General features: G+C 51.4%; 2 long non-coding RNA genes and 1 pseudogene across 3 annotated transcripts; 2 read left to right on the top strand and 1 right to left on the bottom strand.

The window, feature by feature from the left end:
• The first annotated feature begins 5,262 nt into the window (after positions 1 to 5,262).
• On the top strand, positions 5,263 to 22,465 carry LOC117082993 (annotated as a pseudogene). The gene is made up of 4 exons (XR_004436891.1): positions 5,263 to 7,703; positions 8,016 to 10,995; positions 13,391 to 13,452; positions 22,028 to 22,465. The product of XR_004436891.1 is annotated as an ATP-dependent 6-phosphofructokinase, platelet type-like (transcript).
• Positions 5,505 to 21,582, bottom strand: LOC117082995. The gene is made up of 3 exons (XR_004436893.1): positions 21,449 to 21,582; positions 18,889 to 18,895; positions 5,505 to 5,515 (listed from the first exon to the last, which is right to left on the bottom strand). It is a non-coding gene; the product is annotated as an uncharacterized LOC117082995 (long non-coding RNA).
• LOC117082994 lies at positions 20,235 to 21,522 on the top strand. Its single transcript, XR_004436892.1, has 2 exons — positions 20,235 to 20,599; positions 21,294 to 21,522. It is a non-coding gene; the product is annotated as an uncharacterized LOC117082994 (long non-coding RNA).
• Positions 22,466 to 23,472: the final 1,007 nt, after the last annotated feature.

Raw genomic sequence — 23,472 nt, forward strand, 5'->3', positions numbered from 1 at the left:
CAGGCGGTGCTATCTACCCCTTGTTTGGTGCCAGGGCTGATCTGTCAGGTTCCCTCGTGCTCATCTGGTCCTCATGTCTTCATCACCAGCCTCCTGCTCATACCGGACTTACTACCTTGGTATGTGTTGTGGGGTGGTGCTCAGCCCTTAGCCGATTCATAGTCAACAGGACCGGGGTATGGGTTCTTGTTCCATGTCCTGGATCCCAGGAAGCCTGTGCCCTGGACCCTGTAATGCCCAGGGTCTTCCTGAGAAACTCTGGAGCCACTGGAGCACAGCCCTGCCCCGGCCCTCCAGGCGTCCCTGTTTCTCCGCTTTGTAACTGCACTTGTGTTTAGCAGATGTTCCAAGACTTAGACGCTGCTTGGTGTGAGCCAGGTTTTGTGTGGAAAGAGGACAGGTCATATGCAGAAGCCTGAGCCCTGGTCCGAGCCAGCAACCAACCAGCCGAGAGCCATCTTTTATGCTTCCAGATTCTGTGGCCAAAAACTTACCCGTGGACATTGAGGGTGAGGCACTTCTGCTCTGAGACATCTGTGGCCTCAGCTGGAGGGATGGAAAGGATATGGAGCCTCTTCACTCCTGACCTGGGTTTCGACCTGCTGTTCAGCCTCTCACTGGCACCAGGGCCCTAGTGTGTCACAGCGGCCTCGGGTTGGTGGCACTGCCCCAGGATGTCCCAGGCTCCCCCTGGCATGGCAGCCTCAGGTCGGGGGGCCTGCTCGACGGACCTCTCAGGCTCCGTGACGCTAGGGCCTCCTTGTGCCATGGCGGCCTCGGGATGGTGGCACTGCCCCAGGGTGTCCCAGGCTCCAAGGCCAGTGTTCCGTCCAGCAAGGGGAAGTTGTACTGTAAGGTCTAGTCTCGGAAGGTGCCTGGGGGCCTATCCTTCAGAGTGGTCCCACGCCCACCACAAATCAAGCCGGGGGAGGCCTTGCCAGAATTTGCAGCTGGGTTTCAGGTGGTCCCACCAGGCCTCTTTTATTTTGGCCTAGTCAGGTGTATCTTTTTCTCTTTGGTTTTTTCAAGACAGGGTCTCACTTTTGTTGCCGAGGCAGTGGTGTGAGCACGGCTTACTGCAGCCTCGACCTCCAAGGCTCAAGTGATCCTCCTGCCTCAGTCTCCTGAGTAGCCAAGACCCACAGGCACATGTTTGCATGCCTGCCTTATTTTTGTACATTTCGTAGAGATGGAGATTTGCAATGGTGCCCAGGCTGGACTCGAACTCCTGGACTTAAGCAGTCCAGCTTCCTCAGCCTCCGAAAATACTGAGATCACAGGCATGAGCCACTGTGCCTGGCCAAGTATGTTTCTAATCTCAAAATTAAGAGGACACAGTTGCCAGTAAGTGACGTCTCTTTCGGAATATGCTGCTTATAGTACATTAAGAAAAATCCTCCAGAACTTAGAAAGGGGCTGGACAGACACAGCACTTTGAGGTTGTCTGAGCGCCTGGGGTCCTTAACCATCTGGAGGGATGTACCGTGTCAGACTCACTATTGTCGACAGGCTGAAGCCCAGGTTTTGTGAGGTCACGTGTCGGCTTGTGGGACTTTCTCTGGCAGAGATGCGAGTGACTTCTGTTCCCTGTGAGAGGCTCATCTCAGGGGCTTCATGGCCTGAGGGACGGCAGCCTGCTTGAACTGATCGAGCAATCTCACGCTACCCTTTTTTTTCTGAAACACCTGTGAGTGACTTTTCACACTTTCTTGGAAGAGGCTTCATGCCCGTGCTCCTTGTTAATGAGCGAATGCTTTTGTTGACCCCTCATCCCCTTTCTTTGGGGTGTTCCGGTGTCGGTTCTCACGCGTTCTGCTTCTACGGGCATTTCTAAAGCTGCTGAGTGTAGAAAGCACCAAGGAGGCTGCGCTCCCACCCCCGTGAGCCTTCCAGGCATCGTCCTCTCCCCTCAGCGAGTCGACGTCCATGGCACACCGAGGAGGCTGTGCTCCTGTCCCCCGTAAGCCTTCCAGGCGTCCTCCTCTCCCCTCTCCCCTCCAGGGGGACAGGAGGAACCTTTCAAACCCTTCTTAAACTTGTTTTCATGTCTTTGTTTTAACAAATGTCTTTGCATCTTCTCCCTTATCCAGAAGTGAGGGTGAACGCTGAGTTATTCATGGGAGTCAAGAAACCACACACAGCCCAAAGTGACATTTGTTTCGCCGAAATGATTTGTGTATGTTCACCTTAAAATGCAGCTCAGTAAAACAGGTGTGTTTTGAAGAATGACTTGAAATTACCCTGGGAAAAATGTGACAGTTAAATTTCATCCAGTCTGTGCAGGTGTCCACAACCCCCTTCAGTTGGTTGCGTGTGAGTTTCTGTGACTTGGGGTTATTTTTGAAGAAAGAAAATCTGTTGTTGCTGTGGACTTCAGAGGGTGTGCTGGGATTGTGTGGAGTGGACATCGGGGCGGGGGGGGTTTAGTGTGTGACCTCCTTGAAGACGTTCAAATGAAGGCTGAGCGTCCCTACTCCAAAATGCTCTGAAACCTGAAACATTCCGAGCTCTCCCTCATGACACTCTCGAAGGAAATGCTCTTCGGAGCACTTTGGATTTCAGGCTGGGGATGCTCAGTCAGAAAGTGAAATACTGCAAGAGCCTTCTTGCCCCAGGAGCTTGGATGGAGGACATGTGGCCTGTGTTGGGCATCCCTGGCGTGCAAGGCAGCCTGGGCTCGCTGGACTGGTTTTCGTAGGAGCCACAGAAGGGCAGAGGGTCAAAGTGGCCACGCCTGGCTCCTGTGAGAAGGGCGGATCAGAGGGAGGTGGGCACGGAAGGGCAGCAGCGGAGTCCCCAGCGTCCGGGGCTCCTGTCCCTGGTGGAGTTGAGAGCCGCCTCTAGTTGTGGCCTCTGCCCTCTCGGCAGACACTGAGGCCTGGAGGGAGCCTGGGGGGGGCTGAGGGAGGAGGGAAGGATAGGCCTGCTTCTGGAGAGGGCTGGCATCAGCCTGTGCTAGCCTCGTGTGCTACTCCTGCGTCCAGGGTGCACGGCCGTGCCTCGTGCAGCGGTTCCCGGGGTGGGCAGCACTCATATCCGCAGTAACGGCTTTGTCTCCAACCCTTGGAGGCAAGTTACCTTCCCCCCTCCCCCCCAAGTGAAAAGAGGCAGGGAATCTTACAGAAATGCATTTGCTGGAATGTCTATTTTCCGATAAAACATCGTACGCTTAGGCTAAATCTGAAAGTATCTCCTAGTGAGTCTCATGTGTAGAGTAAGGACAGTTCATTGCATCTCTTTAAAGCAGGTACATCTAGCAACGCAGAGCATCCCGGTGCTAGGATGGAGTTTTCCACTAACTCTGGGAATGGAATCGATAGAGCCTCGGGTGCTTGCACCGTGAGGTTAGTGAGGGTGCACCCACAGCCCTGCCTGTGCCACGTCCCTTCTGCTAGAGCGTCTGCCGGGGCCTGCGTGGGTTGCCTGAGCATTGCTGTTACCTTTTTCACGTGAGCCTTTTTATCGAATACTAGGATAAACTTGACCTCACATACTTTGTGGGGAGAGAGAAAAGTATATCTGGGACCTCTTTAAGTATATGTTGGAAAATAGATTTGGGCAAAATATTTCTGCATATGCGTGCTCGGTGGGCATGGTGTTCCCTGCCGCACCCTGAGGCACGTTCGCACGCACCTTTTGGTTTAATCTTGGGTCTATGGCAACAAAACTGGAAAAGTTGGCTATGACTGACTTTCTAAAATCTAGAAATAGACAATGATTCCAATTGTATGTTTATTGGACTTCTTTGTAAAACCTGATTTGAGCTATCACTTTTGCTTGGTATGTTAACAGTTTCAAACTCCAATTTAGAAATGAAGAATTGGTACCATTTTGTTTTCATATCAACAGATTGCTTCACCAAGTTTCTTCTCACTAGTAGTTATCCTTTCTCTGAATGCGGCATAATTGTTATAGGATTAAGAAAAAGGTTGGGCATGCTGGCTTATGCCTGTAATCACAGCACTTGGGGAGGCCAAGGCAGGAGGATCACTTGAGGCCAAGGAGGTCAAGACCAGCCTGGACAACATAGCAAGACACCCCATCTCTATAACAACAGAAAAATTAGCTGGGTATGGTGGTGCGTGCCTGTGGTCCCTGCTACTCTGGGGTCCAAGGTGGGAAGATCACTTCAGGCTACAGTGAGCTGTGATTGCTCCACTGTACTCCAGTCTTGGCGACAGAGCCACGACTTTGTCTCGCAAAGAAAATCAGGAAATGCCATTTTCTTATTTAATCATCCCAAAAGGGAAATCGGTTTTTTCTAAGAGTGTAAAGGGCATAACTGATAAGATTCTTTCCTTGCATTGTTTCTCCTTTTCAAATATTTACAGTATTCTGTCCACATCATCTCTCGTCTCTCATCATCTCGTTACAAAGGGGTGTCTTCGAGGTTAGTGGTGTGTCTGTGTTGCACCTTGGAGAACAGCCGGCATGAAACCTCTTACCACCATCATGCGCATTGTAGTCCCAATTAAAATCCTCTCCAGAGATGCCCGTGCTGCTTATGAAAGCAGAACTTTGGTTGCGCTGAAATGTGCATTCAGCTAATGGTTTTAAGTTCATATCTGTAGATGATGCTGTATAGTTCATTAATCATATGGGATCAGTAATGATTGAAGATAATTCTGGCTGATGTCATTAAGAGGATATTTTTCACTTCAAGTTACAACTTCCTTGGTGCTAGTCATTTTGGGATTCATTTAAATATGTGCTTTATTTCATAGTTCAGATTTTCATTAGACATTTCATAGCGTAGAATTTTGAAAGCAGATTTGGCAGAATCTAACAAAATGTTTGCTTATGACGTCAGAAGGAACAGCACTCAATTACTGGTAACTGTGGTAGATTTTAAGGCTGATGATAGAAGTCACTCGAACGGTCAGGGCTGCTTTGTGAGGCGGATGGGGTTTGAACCCTGACCCTCCTGACATGCCAGCTCTGACCCTGGCCCTGGCCCTGGCCTTGGCCTTCTCTCCTCTCCTCTCCTCTCCACTGGGAGATGAGCAGGTGCCAGCATCCACCTCACAGGCCATCGTGAGAACCCGGGACTAAGGGCTTGTGTTCCTCCTGCAGGTGGCGCCGCAGATGTGGGGGCTTGACGATATATAGACACTGCAGGCTGCCAGTGTTGGGGTAATTCAGTTTTAGTCAAAAGGTGGGATTTGCTTTGCTCCCCTGCGGACCAGGTGCAGTGCTGCTGTCACAGCAGGTGTGTGGTTCCTCTTGGGTGGTCCTCGGGTGGACAAGGAGTCTCCGATTCCCTCCCAGGGTTAGATTGGGGGGGGGGACCGTGGACCTCGTGTGTTCAGAGGGGAGAAGTAAAAATCTTCCCTTGTAATTCCAGGACTGTCTATCCCAGGAATGCCAAACCACTGGCTTTCACCTGACGCTGTCGTAGGTGACGCCGTATGGAAATGAGGACCCGTGTTCCGCATACGTGAGCCAGTACCCGTCTCCCTCCAGGACCTGCCATGGCCGAGCCCTCCTGATTTCACTGGGTGGCCAGCCTGGGGATCTGTAAGCGCAGTGACGTCTGCGGTCTCGGCCCCCTTCCCCGTGGGGACAGGAGGCGGCTTCAGGAGGCCGATGATGCATGCCTGAATGAAGCCAACTTGTGACTGCAGTTCTGTCTAAGGGCCTCCCCGGGTGTTAGATGTCAGTAAGTGACACCTGTGTGTGGATCTCATGTGATGAGAGAAACAGTGGGGGAAACCAAAGCTTGTGGAGTCCGCAGGTTCTGGACTTGGGGATGTGTACACCTGTGTACTTGGTGAGGGGTGTGATGTCTGGAATGAGTGTGCACATGTGTGTCACGTTTGTGCGTGTGTGGTGAGTGTATTTAGCAGGTGTGTGTGTTTGTGGAGTGAGCATGTTCATGCGTGTGTCGTGTATATTTGAGGGCGTGTGGAGTGTGTACACGCATCAGATTTGGTGAGTGTATTTGAGGGTGTGTATGGAGCGCATAGATGCATTTGCCTGTATAGTACTGGGTGAAGGGGTGGCATGTGTGGAGTAAGCATGCACACATGTGTGCTGTGTGTGGGGTTTCTACCTGGTCCTCCCCTGAGCCTGCTCCTGGGCCCTGCTGTCCTGGCAGCTTTACAGTTTGGTGTGTCTTTGATTCCGGAAGATTCTGGAACCCGATTCTGAAGCTGTGACCACAAACTTGCAGCCCTGGAGGACGCTGGCCCATGGAGCCGGCATGAGGATCTCGGTGCTGGCCTCTCCCTGGGCTGGGCTCTGTCCACAGCAGAGCGTGTCCGATGATTGAGCTGTGTGGGTCTGTGGCTCCCCAGCCTCGAGTCAGCCCTCGGTTCTGTCCCGCTTCTGTTTTTCTTGCTGAGGGGCTCTGGGAAGTGGTGCCTGGGATGACGTTTTCACCCTGGGGTTGCTTCGCCAGCTGCCCAGGTGCTGGCTGCCTGAGCCCTGCCGCCGTCCTGGGTGGACAGGGCTGGCGCGGGGACATCCCTGAGCACCTGCGGGAAGGCAGGTTCAGGAAGTGCCAGAGGTGAGTGGCTTTTTTTAGGAAGTGGCTTTCTTTTAGGAAGTGTCAGAGGTGAGCATGCCCCCGGGGTCCACTCCATGGAACCCCAGCCTTCCTGGTGAGACAAGAGGTTCTTTAGAGTGCCGTGATCATGCCTTGTTGGGCAGGCAGTTTCACCAACATGTGCTTTCGGAGGAGTGGATTCTTCCAGTCATGGGCCTGGTGCTGACACCTGCATGGTGGCCCCTCCTGTCCCTGATAAACTGACCCAGAGAGGGTCCTCAGCTGCAAACGGGATGGTGGCCCTCTTGGCACGTGGGGTCACATCAGTGGCTTGGCCGCCTGGTGCCTCCTGAAGAGCAGCCACTGGCCTTTACCTTAGATGTTGACGTCCAAACCAGCTCCAGAGTTTGCGATGAAAACTCCTTGCCCAGTTGGGGACTTCTTAGTTCAGCTTGGCACAGAACCTCGGAAAACAGCAGTTCTGTTCCGGGTTCTTCCTTTGGAACTGAGTTCCATTCCAGGGAGGGGAGCGGAGGGGCTGTGAGGTCGGCTGCAGCCTCCTGTGCCTCCCACTTGAGCTGAGGACCATCTCTCTCCTGGGCTTCTCCCTGTCGCGTTCCCTGGTGATGTGCTGGCTTTGCAGAGGCTGGCAACGGCTTGTTCCCTGGACTTCCTTGGGCCCCGCGCTTGGCTCCTATTCAGTGAATGCTGTTAGGGTCTGGCCATCGCTGGCTTTGCTCTCCTTTAGCACCTTGTAGATGTCCGCACATGCTCCCACCCTCACACCCCGCACGCGGTGCAGCACTACCCCGGCCAGCAGCTGTGCTTTGCTGCAGGTCCCTTGCTGTAGCAGAGACAGGACCCCCACCCCCTGTCGCGTCTGGCCACCAACATCAGCAGAGGCTCGACTGCCGTGAGGGATACCAGTCATGGGAAGACTGGCCTCCATGCAGATTCACAGAGCAAGGTGGTTCTCACAGAGAAGTCAGTGGCTTTTTTCTACCTTAACGCTGTAGCAAACGCCGTCTTATCTTTCACCACCAATTTTTGTTAACACCACACCCATGGAGCAAAGTGCTGGTGATGTTTGAACTGTAGCCTGGGACTCTCGCTCCCATGGGACTCCTTGGGGAATTTCCTAGCAGGATCGTGTCTGTGCCCTTGCAGGGAGTTGTGTCTGCCGGGCACATCCCATTGTGTGGTAAGAATGGCTGAGGTCGGCCGGGCGCGGTGGCTCGAGCCTGTAATCCCAGCACTTTGGGAGGCTGAGACAGGCGGATCACGAGGTCAGGAGATCAAGACCATCCTGGCTAACATGGTGAAACCCCGTCTCTACTAAAAAAATACAAAAAACTAGCCGGGCGAGGTGGCAGGCGCCTGTAGTCCCATCTACTCGGGAGGCTGAGGCAGGAGAATGGCATGAACCCAGGAGGCAGAGCTTGCAGTGAGCTGAGATCCGGCCACTGCACTCCAGCCTGGGCGACAGAGCGAGACTCCGTCTCAAAAAAAAAAAAAAAGAATGGCTGAGGTCACAGGCTCTGCCTGATGAGTGCCACTCACAGCTGCTGTCCACGCAGGGCCACGCTTGGGATCGGCCACCTTCTTGTCAGTGCTGCTTTGACTAATTGCTTGAGGCACCATCGGAGTGACTTGCTATTTTTAGAATCTAATTCAGGCTTCTGATGCCATCTAGGTAATGAGGAGAGAGTTCAGGAAAGCTGTATCTGAGCTCTAGCAGAGGTAGACTCTTCCATCTCAGCTGTCACTGTGTTTACACTCAGAGGAGCACACGGTCAGGGATGTGGCTCAGGTGTCAGGGCTGTGCTGTTCCATGCACCCACAGGGCCAGCCTGGCGGGACCAGAACTCAGACACCCTCAGGCACAAATCAGCCTCTTGGGAGAGCTGCTTGCCCACAGAATTCTTTTGTCACTAAGCGGTTGATGTCATTCTTTGAATGAGTGACAGTAATTCCCCACCTCAGGGTGGGCTGCAGGGGAGATTCAGTTGGAAAAATAACCCATGAGGCTTTGTGCCTCTGGGAGTCCTGATGCCCCACCCACGTTTTCCTTCCCATGCCCAGGATTGTCTTAAGACAAAGGGCAAGTCTTAAAGCCTTATGGCATCTTAAGTCTTAGATCCCAATTAGAGAGAGACCCAGTACAGGTGGAACAGTGAAACCCTCAGAATTCTGCACTGGCCCTTCAAGAAGGCAGTTATGGTCTCTTTGGACCCTTGACGGGTTTCTGTTCTCTGTCCTTCCTAAGCACAAAGACGGAAATTCTTCCCATTGCCTGTTTCTCTCCCCATCTCAGCTTCTACACAATGCAAAGTGGCCCTCTAACTAGAGCCAGTGTTCACTTTTGAATACATCAACCAATTATTTTGGGAGGAAAATTATCTACCAAAGAAACGAAGTATAGGTTGGAATGGTTTAATCAGGCCTGTGTTTATTCAACAAAGTGCGCTTTTAAATTTCATCTGAAATACTCCAGTGAAAATTTCCCAGTGGGTGTTAAACTTTGGTGCACCCAAAGACTCTCATGTGGCTCCCAGTCTCAAGTCCACACCCCCACTTCATGCTTTTACTCTTGGCTGAGTCCCATGGAGGCCGGTTAGGGAATCCTGCAGGATCAGCCCTTGACCAGGACGGATGGACGGATGGCTGGCTGGCTGGCTGTGTCTGGAGAATACTCTGCTTATGTCATTCAGAGACAAGCATTTCTTGAGCGCCTGCTGTGGGGGCTCAGCTGGGTCCTGCTGATGGTGCAGTGGTGTGAGTCCAGCCCACAGTTCCTGCCCTCATGCAATTTGCAGCCCAGTGAGGACTGCAAGTCAAATAACCACAAGGTAACTGCAGGGAGAGACACTGGGGTGATTTCTATGAAGAGAGGACACGGGGTGCCCCAAGAGCCCCTGACAGAGGGAACTTTGCCATCCTAGAAACCAGGCGGTGTTTTCGTGAGGAAATGACATTTCCCTCTGGGTCAGAGCTGAGGAAGGTGCCTGTGTGTGTCCCGTGGCTGCTGTGACCCTGACCACACACCTGGGGCCGGAAAATAATACTCACTCTCGCACAGCTCTGGAGGGCAGGAGCCATGGGCTGAGGCCACAGTGTGCTCCAGGAGAGTCCCTCATGGCCCATTCAGGTGCCCAGAGCTGCGGGCCTTGCACGCCTTGTTCCCTGGTGCTGCCTCCTCCCATATGGGTGTGCAGCATCCTGCTCCAGGGCCTTCAGCCTCTGCACCCCTCATCTGCCGATGCAGGTGGTGGCACTTAGGGCCCACCTGGGTAGTCCTCATGATTCACCTTTATCACTGCATGAGAGAACATTCTCAGGTTTCAGGCATTGGGACCGGAATTCCTTTGGGGCCCGCTCTCCCGCCCACCACTGTGCCTGAATGTGATGCACACAGTGGCCAGCATATCCAGAGGCTCCAGGAGGACCTGGGGTGGCTGGAGCTAGAGCAGGACCTGGTGTCAGAAACAGGTGGGGCCAGGGATTCCCAAGAAAGGCTTGGCGTGTACTTGAAGTGAGCAAAGGGTTTTGAATGACTGGATCAGATTAGTGTTTTCTATAGATGGGTCTCCAGTCTGAACAGATTGCAGGTGCCGCGGTGGGAGCTAAGGCCCAGGCAGAGGCTTTGCAGAGTCCCAGGAGAGGGTGCTGCAGCCCGGACTGGTGTGTGGGTGGGAAGGCAGATGATGCATTTCTCTGCTGTTTTTCTCCCCGCTGAGCTTGGTTCCTCATGGAGGGCGGATGGCAGACATTTTGCTCTGGGACCTGATGCCTATGCATCTGAAAGACTTCCCCAGGTGCCTGAGTCTAAGAACCACTGTCTGCCTTTGAGTAGAGTTTCTACAAACGTAACATTGATGGATGGATGGAAGATGGCTACAGCTCTAAAATCACAGGGAGATTTAGCAGAAGAAAATGGGAGATCACAGCTGTTCCCATGGACTAATCTGGCAGGTGACAGCCCCCTAACTTCTCAGCGCACACCTAACGGTGTCTGTGTCTGGTGAAAGCTGCTTCAGCAGGGACAGTCAGAGAACAGCGTGGAGTGAGCTGGCTTGTTGGGGTCATCTTTTCAGTCTCCTCCTTTGGGGCCTGGGAGAAGGGAGCGGCAGATGGCCAAGCCCCCACCACAGGTCATCGAGGTCACCTCCAGGTGGCTGCCATGGTGGGCGGGGTGGGGGGCATGTTCACACCCACTCCGAGGGCACATCCCAGCTGCTGCACACCCTTCACCTCTGCGATGCTGGGACCACATGCTCAGGCACAGTAGGGGGCCTTGCTGCACTCATTGGGTAGCTCTAGGATGGTGGGTGTGCCCTGGGCTGGAGTGACTGTGACCGCATCAAGCAGTCCGCCAGCGGAACCAAGTGGCACATGTTCATCAAGTCCATGGGCGGCTACTGTGGCTACCTGGCCAACAGGGGGGGCTCGCGGCCGGAGCCGATGCTGTATACATTTTCGAAGAGCCCTTCGAAATCAGGGATCTGCAGGTATGTGACGGGGCTGGCCTTGGGGGACCGTCCCCTTGGGATCCTCTCGGTGCTGCAGAGTGAAATATCGTGTGTAGGGTGGTTTGCTTTTCGAGGGGCCATGGAGATGGATGTGCTACCGAACACGCCATGCTTGATGCCCTTCGCATCGCCCAGGTGCCTCTCCTGAGTGTCAGGTGACGGCGGACGTGCCTGGTTGAGGACACCTTCTAGTCTCGTGTGAAACATAAGCTTGTTTTTTTGATGTGGTCTGTTGTGTAGTTAGTTTTGTCACTTCTGTCACAAACGATTTGAGTGCCTCCGCTGACAGTCACCACCCACGTCTGTGACTGGCTCTGAAGCTTGCTGCAGCTTCTTTTAAATCTTGAGGCCTCTGATGCTGCGTCTGCCTCTAAACTGACAGATACGGCCATGGTTTCTTGGCATCTGTGGCTCTTTCAGGGAAGGGTGTCACCGACCCCGGGGTCTGCCCCTGCTTCGACGGCACAGCAGAATCCAGGCCTGGACCCTGCAGTGTTCAAAGTTGCTAAACTCCACGCAGGATGACAGGCCTTGGTAGATAAAATGCAACTTGAACAATTGTCTTTAGTTAGTTATATAAATAAATATATAATATAGATTGATCTGCAACCCAGGCTGGAGCACAGTGGCGCGATCCCGGCTCACTGCAACTTCCGATTCCCAGGTTTAAGCAATTCTCCTGCCTCAGATTCCCAAGCAGTTGGGAATACAGGCGCATGCCACCATGCCCAGATAATTTTTGTATTTTTAATAGAGATGGGGTTTCACCATGTTGGTCAGGCTGGTCTCGAACTCCTGATCTCGTGATCCTGCCCATCTTGGCCTTCCAAAGTGCTGGGATTACAGGCGTGAGCCACCGTGCCCGGCACCATTGTCTTTTAAAAGGTTAGGATGTTACTTGTTTCTGAGCTAAACAGATCAAGTAAAAAGAGCCTTGGTGTTGTCACTAATTATGTGACATGTGAATCACGAATTTCTTCACTGTGTGAAATTAAATACTTGTGGAGTCATTCACTGCATCGCGATGTTTCTGTCAGTGGTGGGTCCCATAAGATGATACTGGAGCTGCCCCAAACAGGTGCACTGTTATTTATCTTTTATAGAAAGATTATATATATTAAAATATATGTATATTATATACATACATATATATATTTTTTTACTGTGCTTTTCTAAATCTAGACATATTTAGATACACAATTGCCTGCAGTATTCAACAGTCCCAGACATTCAGGTTTGTAGCCAGGAACAACAGGTGTGCAGCAGGCCCTGCCTCCTGGGTTTGTGAGCGTTAACTGTAGGATGTTTGCGCAAGGCTCAAGTCACCTAGCAATGTATTTCTCAGAACATATCCCCCTGCTATGTGACTCATGACTGTATTTCAGAAATCTGTCCAAAGATCCTGCCTCACCAGCATTCAACCTGGCAAGAGCTTAAGAAGAGAAATTACGATTTGTTGTTGTTGTTGAGATGGAGTCTTGCTCTGTCACCCAGGCTGGAGTGCAGTGGCACAGTCTCAGCTCACTGCAACTTCAGCCTCCTGGGTTCAAGTGATTCTCCTGCCTCAGCCTCCCAAGTAGGTGGGACTACAGCACCCGCCACCATGCCCGGCTAATTTTTGTATTTTTAGTAGAGGCGGGGTTTCACCATGTTGGCCAGGCTGGTCTCAAACTCCTGACCTCAGGCAATCTACCCGCCTTAGCCTCCTAAAGAGCTGGGATTACAGACATGAGCCACTGCGCCCAGCCTCCTACTTTGTGAAATTCTGCCACCGTGCCCAGTGACAGATTGATTAGATGTAAAAAAATCTCCATTTTCTTAGGATGAGTCATTAGAGAATTACCTCCCTCTTGTAATCCTCCCAAGATGATCTGATATAGGATGTTAGTTACTCTTTTCTAAGACAATCTGTTCCTTAAGAAATCTGTGTGTGAATGAGAGTCTACAAAACTCTTGGGTCAGACACTGTTCATCAGGTCGTCACAGGAGATTCCATAGAAAGGCCACAGGTCGCTCTTTTCCTCTGAGAGCGCCGCGCGAACATCGTCATGAAAATAAGGAGCAATAGAGCCATGAATGAGCACTAGGCCAGTCACGGAATTGTCGTCTTCACAGGGACCCTGTTGATTCCGGAAGGCGTTTCGAGTGGCCCCCGTGAGGGCTGCTCCCCGTGCCCTGCACTCGGCATTCATCGCTGCAGACGTGCTCTGCCCGCCTGGGGGAGGCTCCCCGAGACCCGAGCCGTGAGACCTCGCGGCCTCCTTGGCCACGCTCGCCACCACGCATGGTTGGCACTTCCTGCCCTGCAGGGCCTGGCACACAGTAGGTGCTTAGCAGAAGTTTATTGTCTGATTAACAAAATGCTCTTTTCCAGTCCAGTGTGGAGCACCTGATGGAGAAAATGAAGACCACCATCCAAAGGGGCCTTGTGCTCAGGTGAGTGAGAGATCAGGGCTGATCTTACGGTCACTGTCACACTGTGGTTCTTAGATTCTGGTCTGTGACTTTGGGCTGGATGAGTGGTAATTTCTTTGCCGCTGGAGTCACTACACGCTGAGCAGATGCAGAAGGGAGTCATGGTGCATTGCTCTAAAGACTTGCCTGCATTTAGACAAAATTTTTGCTTTATAGTCTTACTCTTTTAGATACCTCACAATAATTTCTCTACTTAGCATCTGATGTTTATGAAGGAAGAAGGAAATACAGTCATTCCTCTTAGCCTCAGGGAATGTGTCCGAAGACTCCAGTGGGTGCCTGAAACTGGGTATAGTACCCGCCCCCTGGGAGACTTTTTTTTTGAGACAGAGTCTTGCTCTGTTGCCCAGGCTGGAGTGCAGTGGTGCAATCTTGGCTCACTGCAACCTCCACCTCTTCCAGGTTCAAGAGATTCTCCTGCCTCAGCCTTCTGAGTAGATGGGAGTACAGGCGCCTGTTTTGTTTTTTTCTAAGACCACCAGAGTGGGCGCAAAGGAACCAGCGACTAGGCAAGGGTAGGAGCAAAACTGCAAGTTTATTTTGGTCACCTAGCTTCAGGGGAAGAAGGTGGGTAAGGAGAGGTCTGTTGGCCTCCGGCAAATGAGGCCCACAGAGTTCTCCGTGCTGCTCTCCGACGGAGTTCCGACAGTCCCGACCGCAGTGGGGAAGCTGGGAAGTCCGCGTGTGGCACTGGTCTGGAGCGGCTTTTCTGGGAGTGGGAGGGCGATAGGCGGGGCACGGGCGTGTCCGGGGGCGTTCCGCAGGTGCGACCAGGTAAATCTTGGTCTCTTCAGATTGACGTCACCTGGCGCATGCCCAGTTGGTCTGCACCTTCCCGGGCGTCGGCTGCATTTTCGCGCGCGCGGGAAAAGTTGGGGGGGATGAAGAACCCGGAAGTGCGCCATCTTGCCTCCGTTCATCCAAACAGTCCAACCTTTTATTGGTAATAGTGATAAAGGGGCGCCGTGGTCTGTCTGGCTACTTCCTGCTGTTAAGGGGCGTCGTTAAGGTCAGGGCCCATGGTTGGCATTTGGACGTACGGAAGAAGAATAAAATAAGGCACAGTATTAGTATAGGAACGAGGTATGGAAGCATTTGTCGGAATATGGGCAAAACCCAGAAGGAAGGTCCTGGCAAGGTTGGGGTGTTAAGGTTTTGTATCTCAGTTTTTTTTATTTTATTGAGGGTTTGAATGTTAGTGTCTACTAGGCCTGACTTGCTAACATAATAGCAGCACTCTTCTCCAAGGAAGAGACAAGTGCCTCCTTTTTCAGCTGTAAGCAAGTCTAGGGCTCGCCTGTTTTGGGCAGCTACTTAGGCTATTGAGGTAGTTCGGCGCTGCAGGGAGGCCAGGCTTTCAGCTGATTCCAATAACTAGAGGGAGGAAAACAGCCCTTTTTTTTTTTTTTTTTTTTTACGGGGGTGGCGTAGTGGCATGGAAAGTTGCTGGAAAAGCTCTGCTACTTCTGCCTGGCTGTATAAAGTTAGACTGGGGACCAAGGACACGGGGACATAGAGGGATCAGTTAATGGCTGTATGGTTAAGAGTTTTAGAGAGAGATCAGTTGCACAAGAAATAGCCTTCAATGGGGGCTGTTTGGCCTCCATTGGGTGCCTGAGTATGATTACCTCAGGATGAATTTGGAGTTGAATAATGGGAAGGAAGGATTGGGCAGTTTGGACGAGAATAGCCTTCAATGGGGGCTGTGTGGCTCCATTGGGTGCCTGAGTATGATTACCTCAGGATGAATTTGGAGTTGAATAACGGAAAGGAAGGATTGGGCAGTTTGGACGAGAAATAGCCTTCAATGGGGGCTGTGTGGCCTCCATTGGGTGCCTGAGCATGATTACCTCAGGATGAATTTGGAGTTGAATAACGGAAAGGAAGGATTGGGCAGTTTGGATTTCTGGTATAGTGGCGCCTGGAGTGTAAGTGAATTGTGGGATGTTTGACCAGTTGTGTTGAAGGCCATGGGCAGGGGGCTGCCACTAGGTGGGGGCCTTCTAAAGCCTCACAGAGGAAGCAGTGGGAGAGATTGGTTATATTCACAGTGTAGGTTAAGTCTAGCCTTTGGCAGATAAGTGCGAGCCATGAGAAAGGGGTCTCTATTGTGTGGAGAGAAGTTTGATAGCCTTAAGGAAGGCAACTGGCAGAGCTATGTACTACTGAGTGTGTTCGGCTGTCTTGTGGCCAAGTTTCAGTGATGAGAAAAAAATTGCCATACAGTAGGCGGACTAGCAAAGGTCTGAGTGTATGAGTGAAACAGCAATATAAGTATAAAATGAGACTTCATTTTCCGTGTAGTCACGGAGTGTCCCTTGCCACTGGAGATGTTCAATGAAGGTTAGGAGATGGGAGAACCACTGCTCTGGACTATTGTCTGGAGGTAGATATGGGTCTGGGGTTATGTATTGAAAGTCTGATAGGTTTATGTAGAAGATGGTGAGAAAGCGAGCTAAGCGCCAGGGGTCAGGGAGCATGAACTAGTTAAGAAAGTTTTGTAAGTTTGAGGCGAGTGGGGGAAAGTTGAACTGATGTCCACTGATTGTTCCCGGTGGGGGCCCTCTTTAGCTGGGAATGAGGAACGAGTGTGCAGAGTAGTTGTTGGCCAGGCAGCAATTAAGGAGTGGAGTTTTTCGTGGGGTGGATGGCTTCCCGTCTACTCCTACTACAGAGATATTGGATGGAAGGCTAGGTCCAGAGAAGGACGGCAAAACAGAATAGGTAGCCTCGCTGTTGATTAAAAAATTAATTGTCTTACCCGCTACCAGGAGAGTTACCCGCGGCTCGGCGAGGGTGATGGGGGTCCCCGAGTCTCGGCACCTTCAGTTGTCGTTGTCGTCCAGATGTAGGAGCTGGAAGGAGCTCCCAGGATCCTGGGAAGGGGGTCACGTGGAGACGCAGCACCTGTTCTCAGGGTGGGGCAATCAGACTTCCAGTGTCCTCCCTGCTGGCAAGCAGGGCAGGGGGTTGCTGGTGGACGAGGCTTAGGACATTCATTGGCCCAATGTCCTGACGCCTTGCACTTACGGCAAGGCTGCGTTGGGGCTCGGGGACCTTGCGGACACCTATTGGCATAGTGTCCCGCCTTGCCGCACTTATAGCAGGCTCCTTTTGTAGCCTTGGAGTCTGCGGAGTGTGTACTCTCTGGTCTGGGGTTACAATTGGGCCATAAAGCCGCTGCTAGGAGTTGGGCCTTCTGTTTGAGGCGTGCTTGCCGTCTCCTCTCTGGAGTTATAGACCTTAAAGGCTAATTTAACCAGATCTTGTATTGGTGCCTGTGGACCATCCTCTACCTTTTGAAGTTTCTTATGAATGTCAGGAGCTGATTGAGAAATGAAATAAGACGCCAAAATGGTGGCCCCTGTGGGGGAGGCCGGATCTAACTGGGTATATTGGGTTAGAACCTCAGTCAGCCTATTTAAGAATGCGGCTGGATTTTCTTCTGGATTTTGAATAATTTCTTTTAATTTGTTAAAATTTACAGTTTTGTTTGAGGCTGTTTGCATACCAGCCAACGAACACTGAACCATTATGTCTCGCCTACGGCGCCCAGGCTGGTTTGCTTGGTAGTTCCAGTCTGGGTCTGCCGAGGGTACTGCTTGCTCCCCTAGTGGGATGGTGGCATCAGTTAAATGTAGTTGGTTGGCGTGCTGCCTGGCGGCCGCTACGATGCGCTCTTGCTCCTCAGGGTTTAGGGTGGAGGTTAGGATAACCTGGAGGTCATGCCAAGTTAAGTCATAAGCCTGACAAAGATATCTAAATTCCTTTATGTAAACGGTGGGATTAGCTGAGAAATCCCCTAAACGCTTTTCAATTTTGGAAAGATCGGCCAATGAAAAAGGACATGTACTCTGACTACCCGCTCCGCCCCAGCCACCTCTCGCAAAGGCGCTAACACTGTAGGAGGGTGTGGGGCAGGAGTGGAGGCATCAGCAGGGCACTTAGAGCGGGTGTGTGCAGAGACAGGAGACTCAAGACAGCCAGTTGGGGGCCCCGAAGGAAGCACGGGACTGAGTGGATTACTAGTAGGTAAGGAAGAGGAAGGAGGAGTCCGGGCGGAGGGAGGAGAAGTATAGGGCGGAAGTGAGGGAAACCCTAGATCCTCCGGCTGAACAGAAAGGAATGAAGACTCCTCTTTTTCGGGTTCCTGTGAGCCGGCGTCCTTGGCTAGCATAACTTGGGCCGAAGAGCACCGGCTACACAGGTCGGGACGAGAGCGTAAGGCCCAAAAGCCTTGTATGTAATTAATTTCGGACCACTTGCCTAGCCACTGGCAGAAATTGCTGAGGTCGATCACGCCACAGTGGAAAGGAAAATTAACCGCTTCCTCCTAAGGTCTTGTTCAAGCTGTAAGGTTTTTTAAATTGGCTAGGAGGCACCCCAAGGGGGTGCTCTTTGGAAATTTGGACTGGGGGTTTCCCATTTGTTTCCTCTTTACCGACACAATGGACGCAATGGACATGGGAATGGATCCCTGCCTGGCTTCAAAGCGTCCTTTGGAACCAGCAGAGACAGATGAGAGGCTCTTGAAGCCTAAGTGGAGATTACCTTCAGGCGGACGTCTCCGTCCTGAACGGGTCTCCCGAGCCACTTGGTGGCTCCAAATGGACCCCGGACCTGTGCAGGATTTCTGGCCGAGGGAGGTAAAGAGAAGACAAGGGCACTTACCCCAGAGAGGCCGTGAGAGTGAGGGAAGCGGGTCTCAGGTCCTGGTCCGTCTGCGGCGTGGAGCGAGGAGGAGGAGGAGGAGGAGGAGGAGGAGGAGGAGGAGGCGGCGGAGGCGGCGGCTCCCCAGACCCTGGGGGCCCCGAGGAGGGGTCTCCTCCCGGGTTCGGCACCAACTGTTTTGTTTTTTTCTAAGACCACCAGAGCGGGCGCAAAGGAACCAGCGACTAGACAAGGGTAGGAGCAAAACTGCAAGTTTATTTTGGTCACCTAGCTTCAGGGGAAGAAGGTGGGTAAGGAGAGGTCTGTTGGCCTCCGGCAAATGAGGCCCAGAGTTCTCCGTGCTGCTCTCGGACGGAGTTCCGACAGTCCCGACCGCAGTGGGGAAGCTGGGAAGTCCGCGTGTGGCACTGGTCTGGAGCGGCTTTTCTGGGAGTGGGAGGGCGATAGGCGGGGCACGGGCGTGTCCGGGGGCGTTCCGCAGGTGCGACCAGGTAAATCTTGGTCTCTTCAGATTGACGTCACCTGGCGCATGCCCAGTTGGTCTGCACCTTCCCGGGCGTCGGCTGCATTTTCGCGCGCGCGGGAAAAGTTGGGGGGGGATGAAGAACCCGGAAGTGCGCCATCTTGCCTCCGTTCATCCAAACAGCGCCCACCACCATGCTCAACTAATTTTTGTATTTTCAATAGAGATGGAGTTTCACTGTGTTGGCCAGGCTGGACTCAAACTCCTGACCTCAGGTGATTTGCCCACCTTAGCCTCCCAAAGTGGTGGGATTACAGGCATGATCCCCACTGTGCCCAGCCAAAACATCTAGACTTTTAAGTCATGCCAGACATCACCAGCTTTAGGATTCTTTTGTGGGGGAGGTTTGAGTAATGGGGATTTTTAGGGAACTGTCAACTTTCATGAAAACAGTGACAACCCCATTACTTGGAAATGCTTATTCAAATTAAACACTTCATCAAGTTAAAAACTGGAGCTTCCTAAGATCTAAAATGGATTATCAGACATGTAATATACTTGACACTCACCCCCAAATCAGAATGACCTGGAATGAGCTGCATGCAGGCAGACACGTGTTGTGAGCTGAGCCTGGGACACAGCGGTCCAGCATTCCTAACTTGCACACACTCCTTCCTCACCACCTCCTATTCTTTATACTTTTAAACCAGAGCCCGTGAATTTATTCCAGAGAGCTGATGAATCCCCCGAAATGATGATGAAATAGTAGGCATATGTGTGATTTTGTTAAAGAATCCACAACGGTTATCAGATTTTTTTTTTTTTTTTTGAGACAGAGTCTCGCTGTGTCACCCAGGCTGGAGTGCTGTGGCCGGATCTCAGCTCACTGCAAGCTCCACCTCCCGGGTTCACGCCATTCTCCTGCCTCAGCCTCCCGGGTAGCTGGGACTACAGGCGCTGCCACCTCGCCCGGCTAGTTTTTTGTAGTTTTTAGTAGAAACGGGGTTTCACCAGGTTAGCCAGGATGGTCTCGATCTCCTGACCTCGTGATCCGCCTGTCTTGGCCTCCCAAAGTGCTGGGATTACAGGCTTGAGCCACCGCGCCCGGCCGGTTATCAGATTCTTAAAGCTGCGACCCATCCCCACCCCAGATGAGTTTATGAAATCCTGATTGAAGATTTTAAATATTGGAGACTGTTAGTTGACTCATTCCATTTATTAAAATCCTCCTCTTACTGGGCAGGGGAACACTTGACACTTTTGCTTAACAGGCTGAGTTCAGGCTACAGGAAACACAGATTTTGTTTTGTTCTGTTCCAGCTATCCGTAAAGACCTGGAAATAAAAACGTGAATTCTGTGAAATAGAAATCATCATTTCTATTGAACAGCAAGTTACTGTATAACTGATATTTCATATGACTCTAACCACCAACAGGGTGGGGCACCCTCTCCATTTGATAGAAATTTGGAACCAAAATCTCTGCCAGAGCTGTGGAGTGGATTACTGCAAAACTCTAGGAGGCCCAGTGCAGAGATAAGGGGTCTGGGGAGGGAGGCAGTCTGCTTGGTGAAAATGCTGTCCTATCGGGGAGAAGTAGGGTGCTGGTTCCTCCTTCAGTTCAGTACTGAGCTGCGTGTGATGTTCTAAGTCGTGCTGGTCTCTAAGCATTGCTATTTAACCAACCTTGGATTTCTGGGATAAGGTCAGCTTGGGCATGGGTGACATGTTCTCTTTTATCACTGCTAGATTCAACCTGAAGTTCTTTTGTGCAGGCTTTTTGCTCTGGAGATCCTGAGCGTCAGCCCACAGTTTCCCTCACAGTTTAAGTGGGGCCTTCTATTTTTTGGATGTTTGTTAGGACAACCTCCTTGTGACTCCATCCATCAGAACTTCCAGTTTTGAGGAAGATTTGGCTGCTGAATGAATTGTTCATGTTTGTAGAACTATGCATGTTTTTCCTTAAATCAGTTTGGTAAGTTACATATTCTAACAAATCTTTAGATAAACTGAAAAGTTAAAAAAAAAATGACATTTTGTATAATACTCTTGTTAATGGTTCCAACATGGCTGGTCCCCACTCATTCCTGAGTGGCTATTTGTGCCAGCATCTTTCTCGCTCCCCCCGCCCCCCAAGCTTTCTTCAGTCATACCAGATGTGTGCTTTTTATTAGGGCAAACCATTATCACTGCCAATGTCAGACTTAGAATGACAGTCTACAAAAAACAGTGATGTGAATAGTTTCAATTGGTTTGTCTTTTTGAAGAACTGACTGATTCTCTCTACATCAATTTTCTTTTGCTAATTTAGCTATGGATGTTTCTTACACCTCAGTGTGTGTATTCGTGAGCATCAATTTCTTAAGGTAATTTCCCTATTCCACCATTTAGTGAAAAATTCTCTCCACTGAGAGGAAAAACAAAAGCTGTTTTCCAGGAAACCATCAGGGCGATCCTACAAGAGCAGAGAGCTGCACAAGTCCAGGCCGGGGTGCTGGACACACTGCGCGCTTGTTGGCTGTTCTCGGCCGTTCTTGGCCTCCCCGGGGCTTCCAGGCCAGGTTCAGCATGGTTGCCAGGAATCTCACTTTTCATCTCGCCCCATGATTCTGCTCTCCCACCTGCCCATGTGACAGGGTGTTGTTAATCTTTTTTTAAATCTTTTATAGGAAAAAAATTGACCACTGATGATTCCATTTGTGTGCTGGGAATAAGCAAAAGAAATGTTATTTTTCAACCTGTGGCAGAGCTGAAGAAGCAAATGGATTTTCAGTAAATCAGAGTTTTATTGCCTTAGCAAACCCAGCCAATGTGAGTACAGGACAGGGGAATGGCCATTGCTGTTGCTTTTGGCAACTCATTCAGGGGTTTGAAGAACTAGCTTTTCTGAAGCTCAGTTAAAAAATACTAGGTCTTGGCCAGGCACGGTGGCTCACACCTGTAATCCCAGCACTTTGGGAGGCCTAGGTGGGTGGATCACAAGGTCAAGAGAATCAAGACCAGCCTGGCCCACATGGTGAAACCCCGTCTCTACTAAAAATACAAAAATTAGCCGGGCGTGGTGGTATACACCCGTAATCCCAGCTACTCAGGAGGCTGAGGCAGGAGAAATCGCTTGAACCCGGGAGGCAGAGGTTGCAGTGAGCTGAGATTGCACCAGTGCTCTGCAGCCTGGGGACAGAGCGAGACTCTGTCTCAAAAGAACAACAATAAGAAACCACCACTAGGTGTTTGGGAAGAATTTTTAGAAATATAAAAACAGTGGTTTCATTTGACTCTGAAATTGGCTTTATCATCTAGTTGATTCAGCCGACCCTACAGACTCCGTGTTTCTGGCAAGACCACTCACTGTGCTGGCCGTGGCATCTCTCAGCCTCACTGCTGTCCCTCCTTCCCTCCACAGGCACAGGATTCCCAAAGAACAGTGGTGGCTCAAGCTGCGGCCCCTCATGAAGATCTTGGCCAAGTACAAGGCCAGCTACGACGTGTTGGACTCAGGCCAGCTAGAGCACGTGCAGCCCTGGAGTGTCTGACCCAGTCCTGCCTGCATGTGCCTGCAACCTGGACTCACCGTGGACCACCTGTTTTTGTAACACTTAAGTTATTTATCAGCACTTTATGAAAGTATTATTGACATTAATACCTAACCAGCAAGCACCTGTCACCGCCCATGTGCCCCGCCAGCTCCAGTGCATGCTGTCTGTGGACTGTGTCTCATGCTTTCAGATGTGTGTATTAAATGTTTGCCTACAACTGCAACAGTCCTCCATTTTAGTTTTTTAAGTAGGAGATTAAAACCTCAATCTATGGGTGGCTACTAATGGTTTTCTCAGCACTTCTGTGGGCAAAGATTATAAAAATATTTTTAGCAGAGATCACTGAACTATACACAACTCATAAAAGGAGAAAAAAGCCAGTTTACACAGGCCAAAGGGAACACCGTGTTTATTGCCATGTGTCAGTTTCCATCCACAGCAGCAGGCCAGGACCCTGGGCCTCGACCCCAGGCTCCTGCTCTCCTTAGAAAGTAAAAGAGAACACATGAATCTTATTTACTAGGCCTCTTGATTGCAATCCTGGCTGCATGTTAAAACCACCAAGGTAGGGGTTCGAAAAATCTGATAGCCAGTTTCTCATCCAGTCCAAGCCACCGTCCTCGCTGGGACCTAATTTGGAATTCTCTGATGACTCTTGCCAGAACAGACATGGGTGCTGGGGTGACAGCCCTGCCACCCTCGCGGGCCCCCCTCTTGTAGGGACAGCGTTTCTGCCTCTTAGCTCTAGTCTGCAAGAGACCACACTGTGCCTCAGAAGCGGGGGTGGAGAGCTGTATTGGGGGAGAGGAGACCCCAAAAACAAGCTGTTTGGGAAATCAGAGTCCAACGGCCAAGAAGAGCTGGCATGGAAGCTTTCCTTTCTGGCTGTATAAAGACGAAGTGGGCCGGGCGCGGTGGCTCAAGCCTGTAATCCCAGCACTTTGGGAGGCCGAGACGGGTGGATCACGAGGTCAGGAGATCGAGACCATCCTGGCTAACACGGTGAAACCCCGTCTCTACTAAAAATACAAAAACTAGCTGGGCGAGGTGGCGGGCGCCTGTAGTCCCAGCTACTCGGGAGGTAAACCCGGGAGGCGGAGCTTGCAGTGAGCTGAGATCCGGCCACTGCACTCCAGTCCGGGAGACAGAGCGAGACTCCGCCTCAAAAAAAAAAAGACGAAGTAAGCGCTTACTCACCCCAGCCCACCTGCTTCTCAGGACTGCTTCCATCCAGCCGCCCCGTTGAACTTCCATCTGTTAGGAGGACGCTCCCACAGGGCCTCGGTGTGATCGAGTTTCATGAATCGGCACA

This window comes from Trachypithecus francoisi, unplaced genomic scaffold (assembly GCF_009764315.1).
Source record: "Trachypithecus francoisi isolate TF-2019V2 unplaced genomic scaffold, Tfra_2.0 Lachesis_group0, whole genome shotgun sequence".
In the NCBI taxonomy this organism is placed as follows: domain Eukaryota; kingdom Metazoa; phylum Chordata; class Mammalia; order Primates; family Cercopithecidae; genus Trachypithecus; species Trachypithecus francoisi.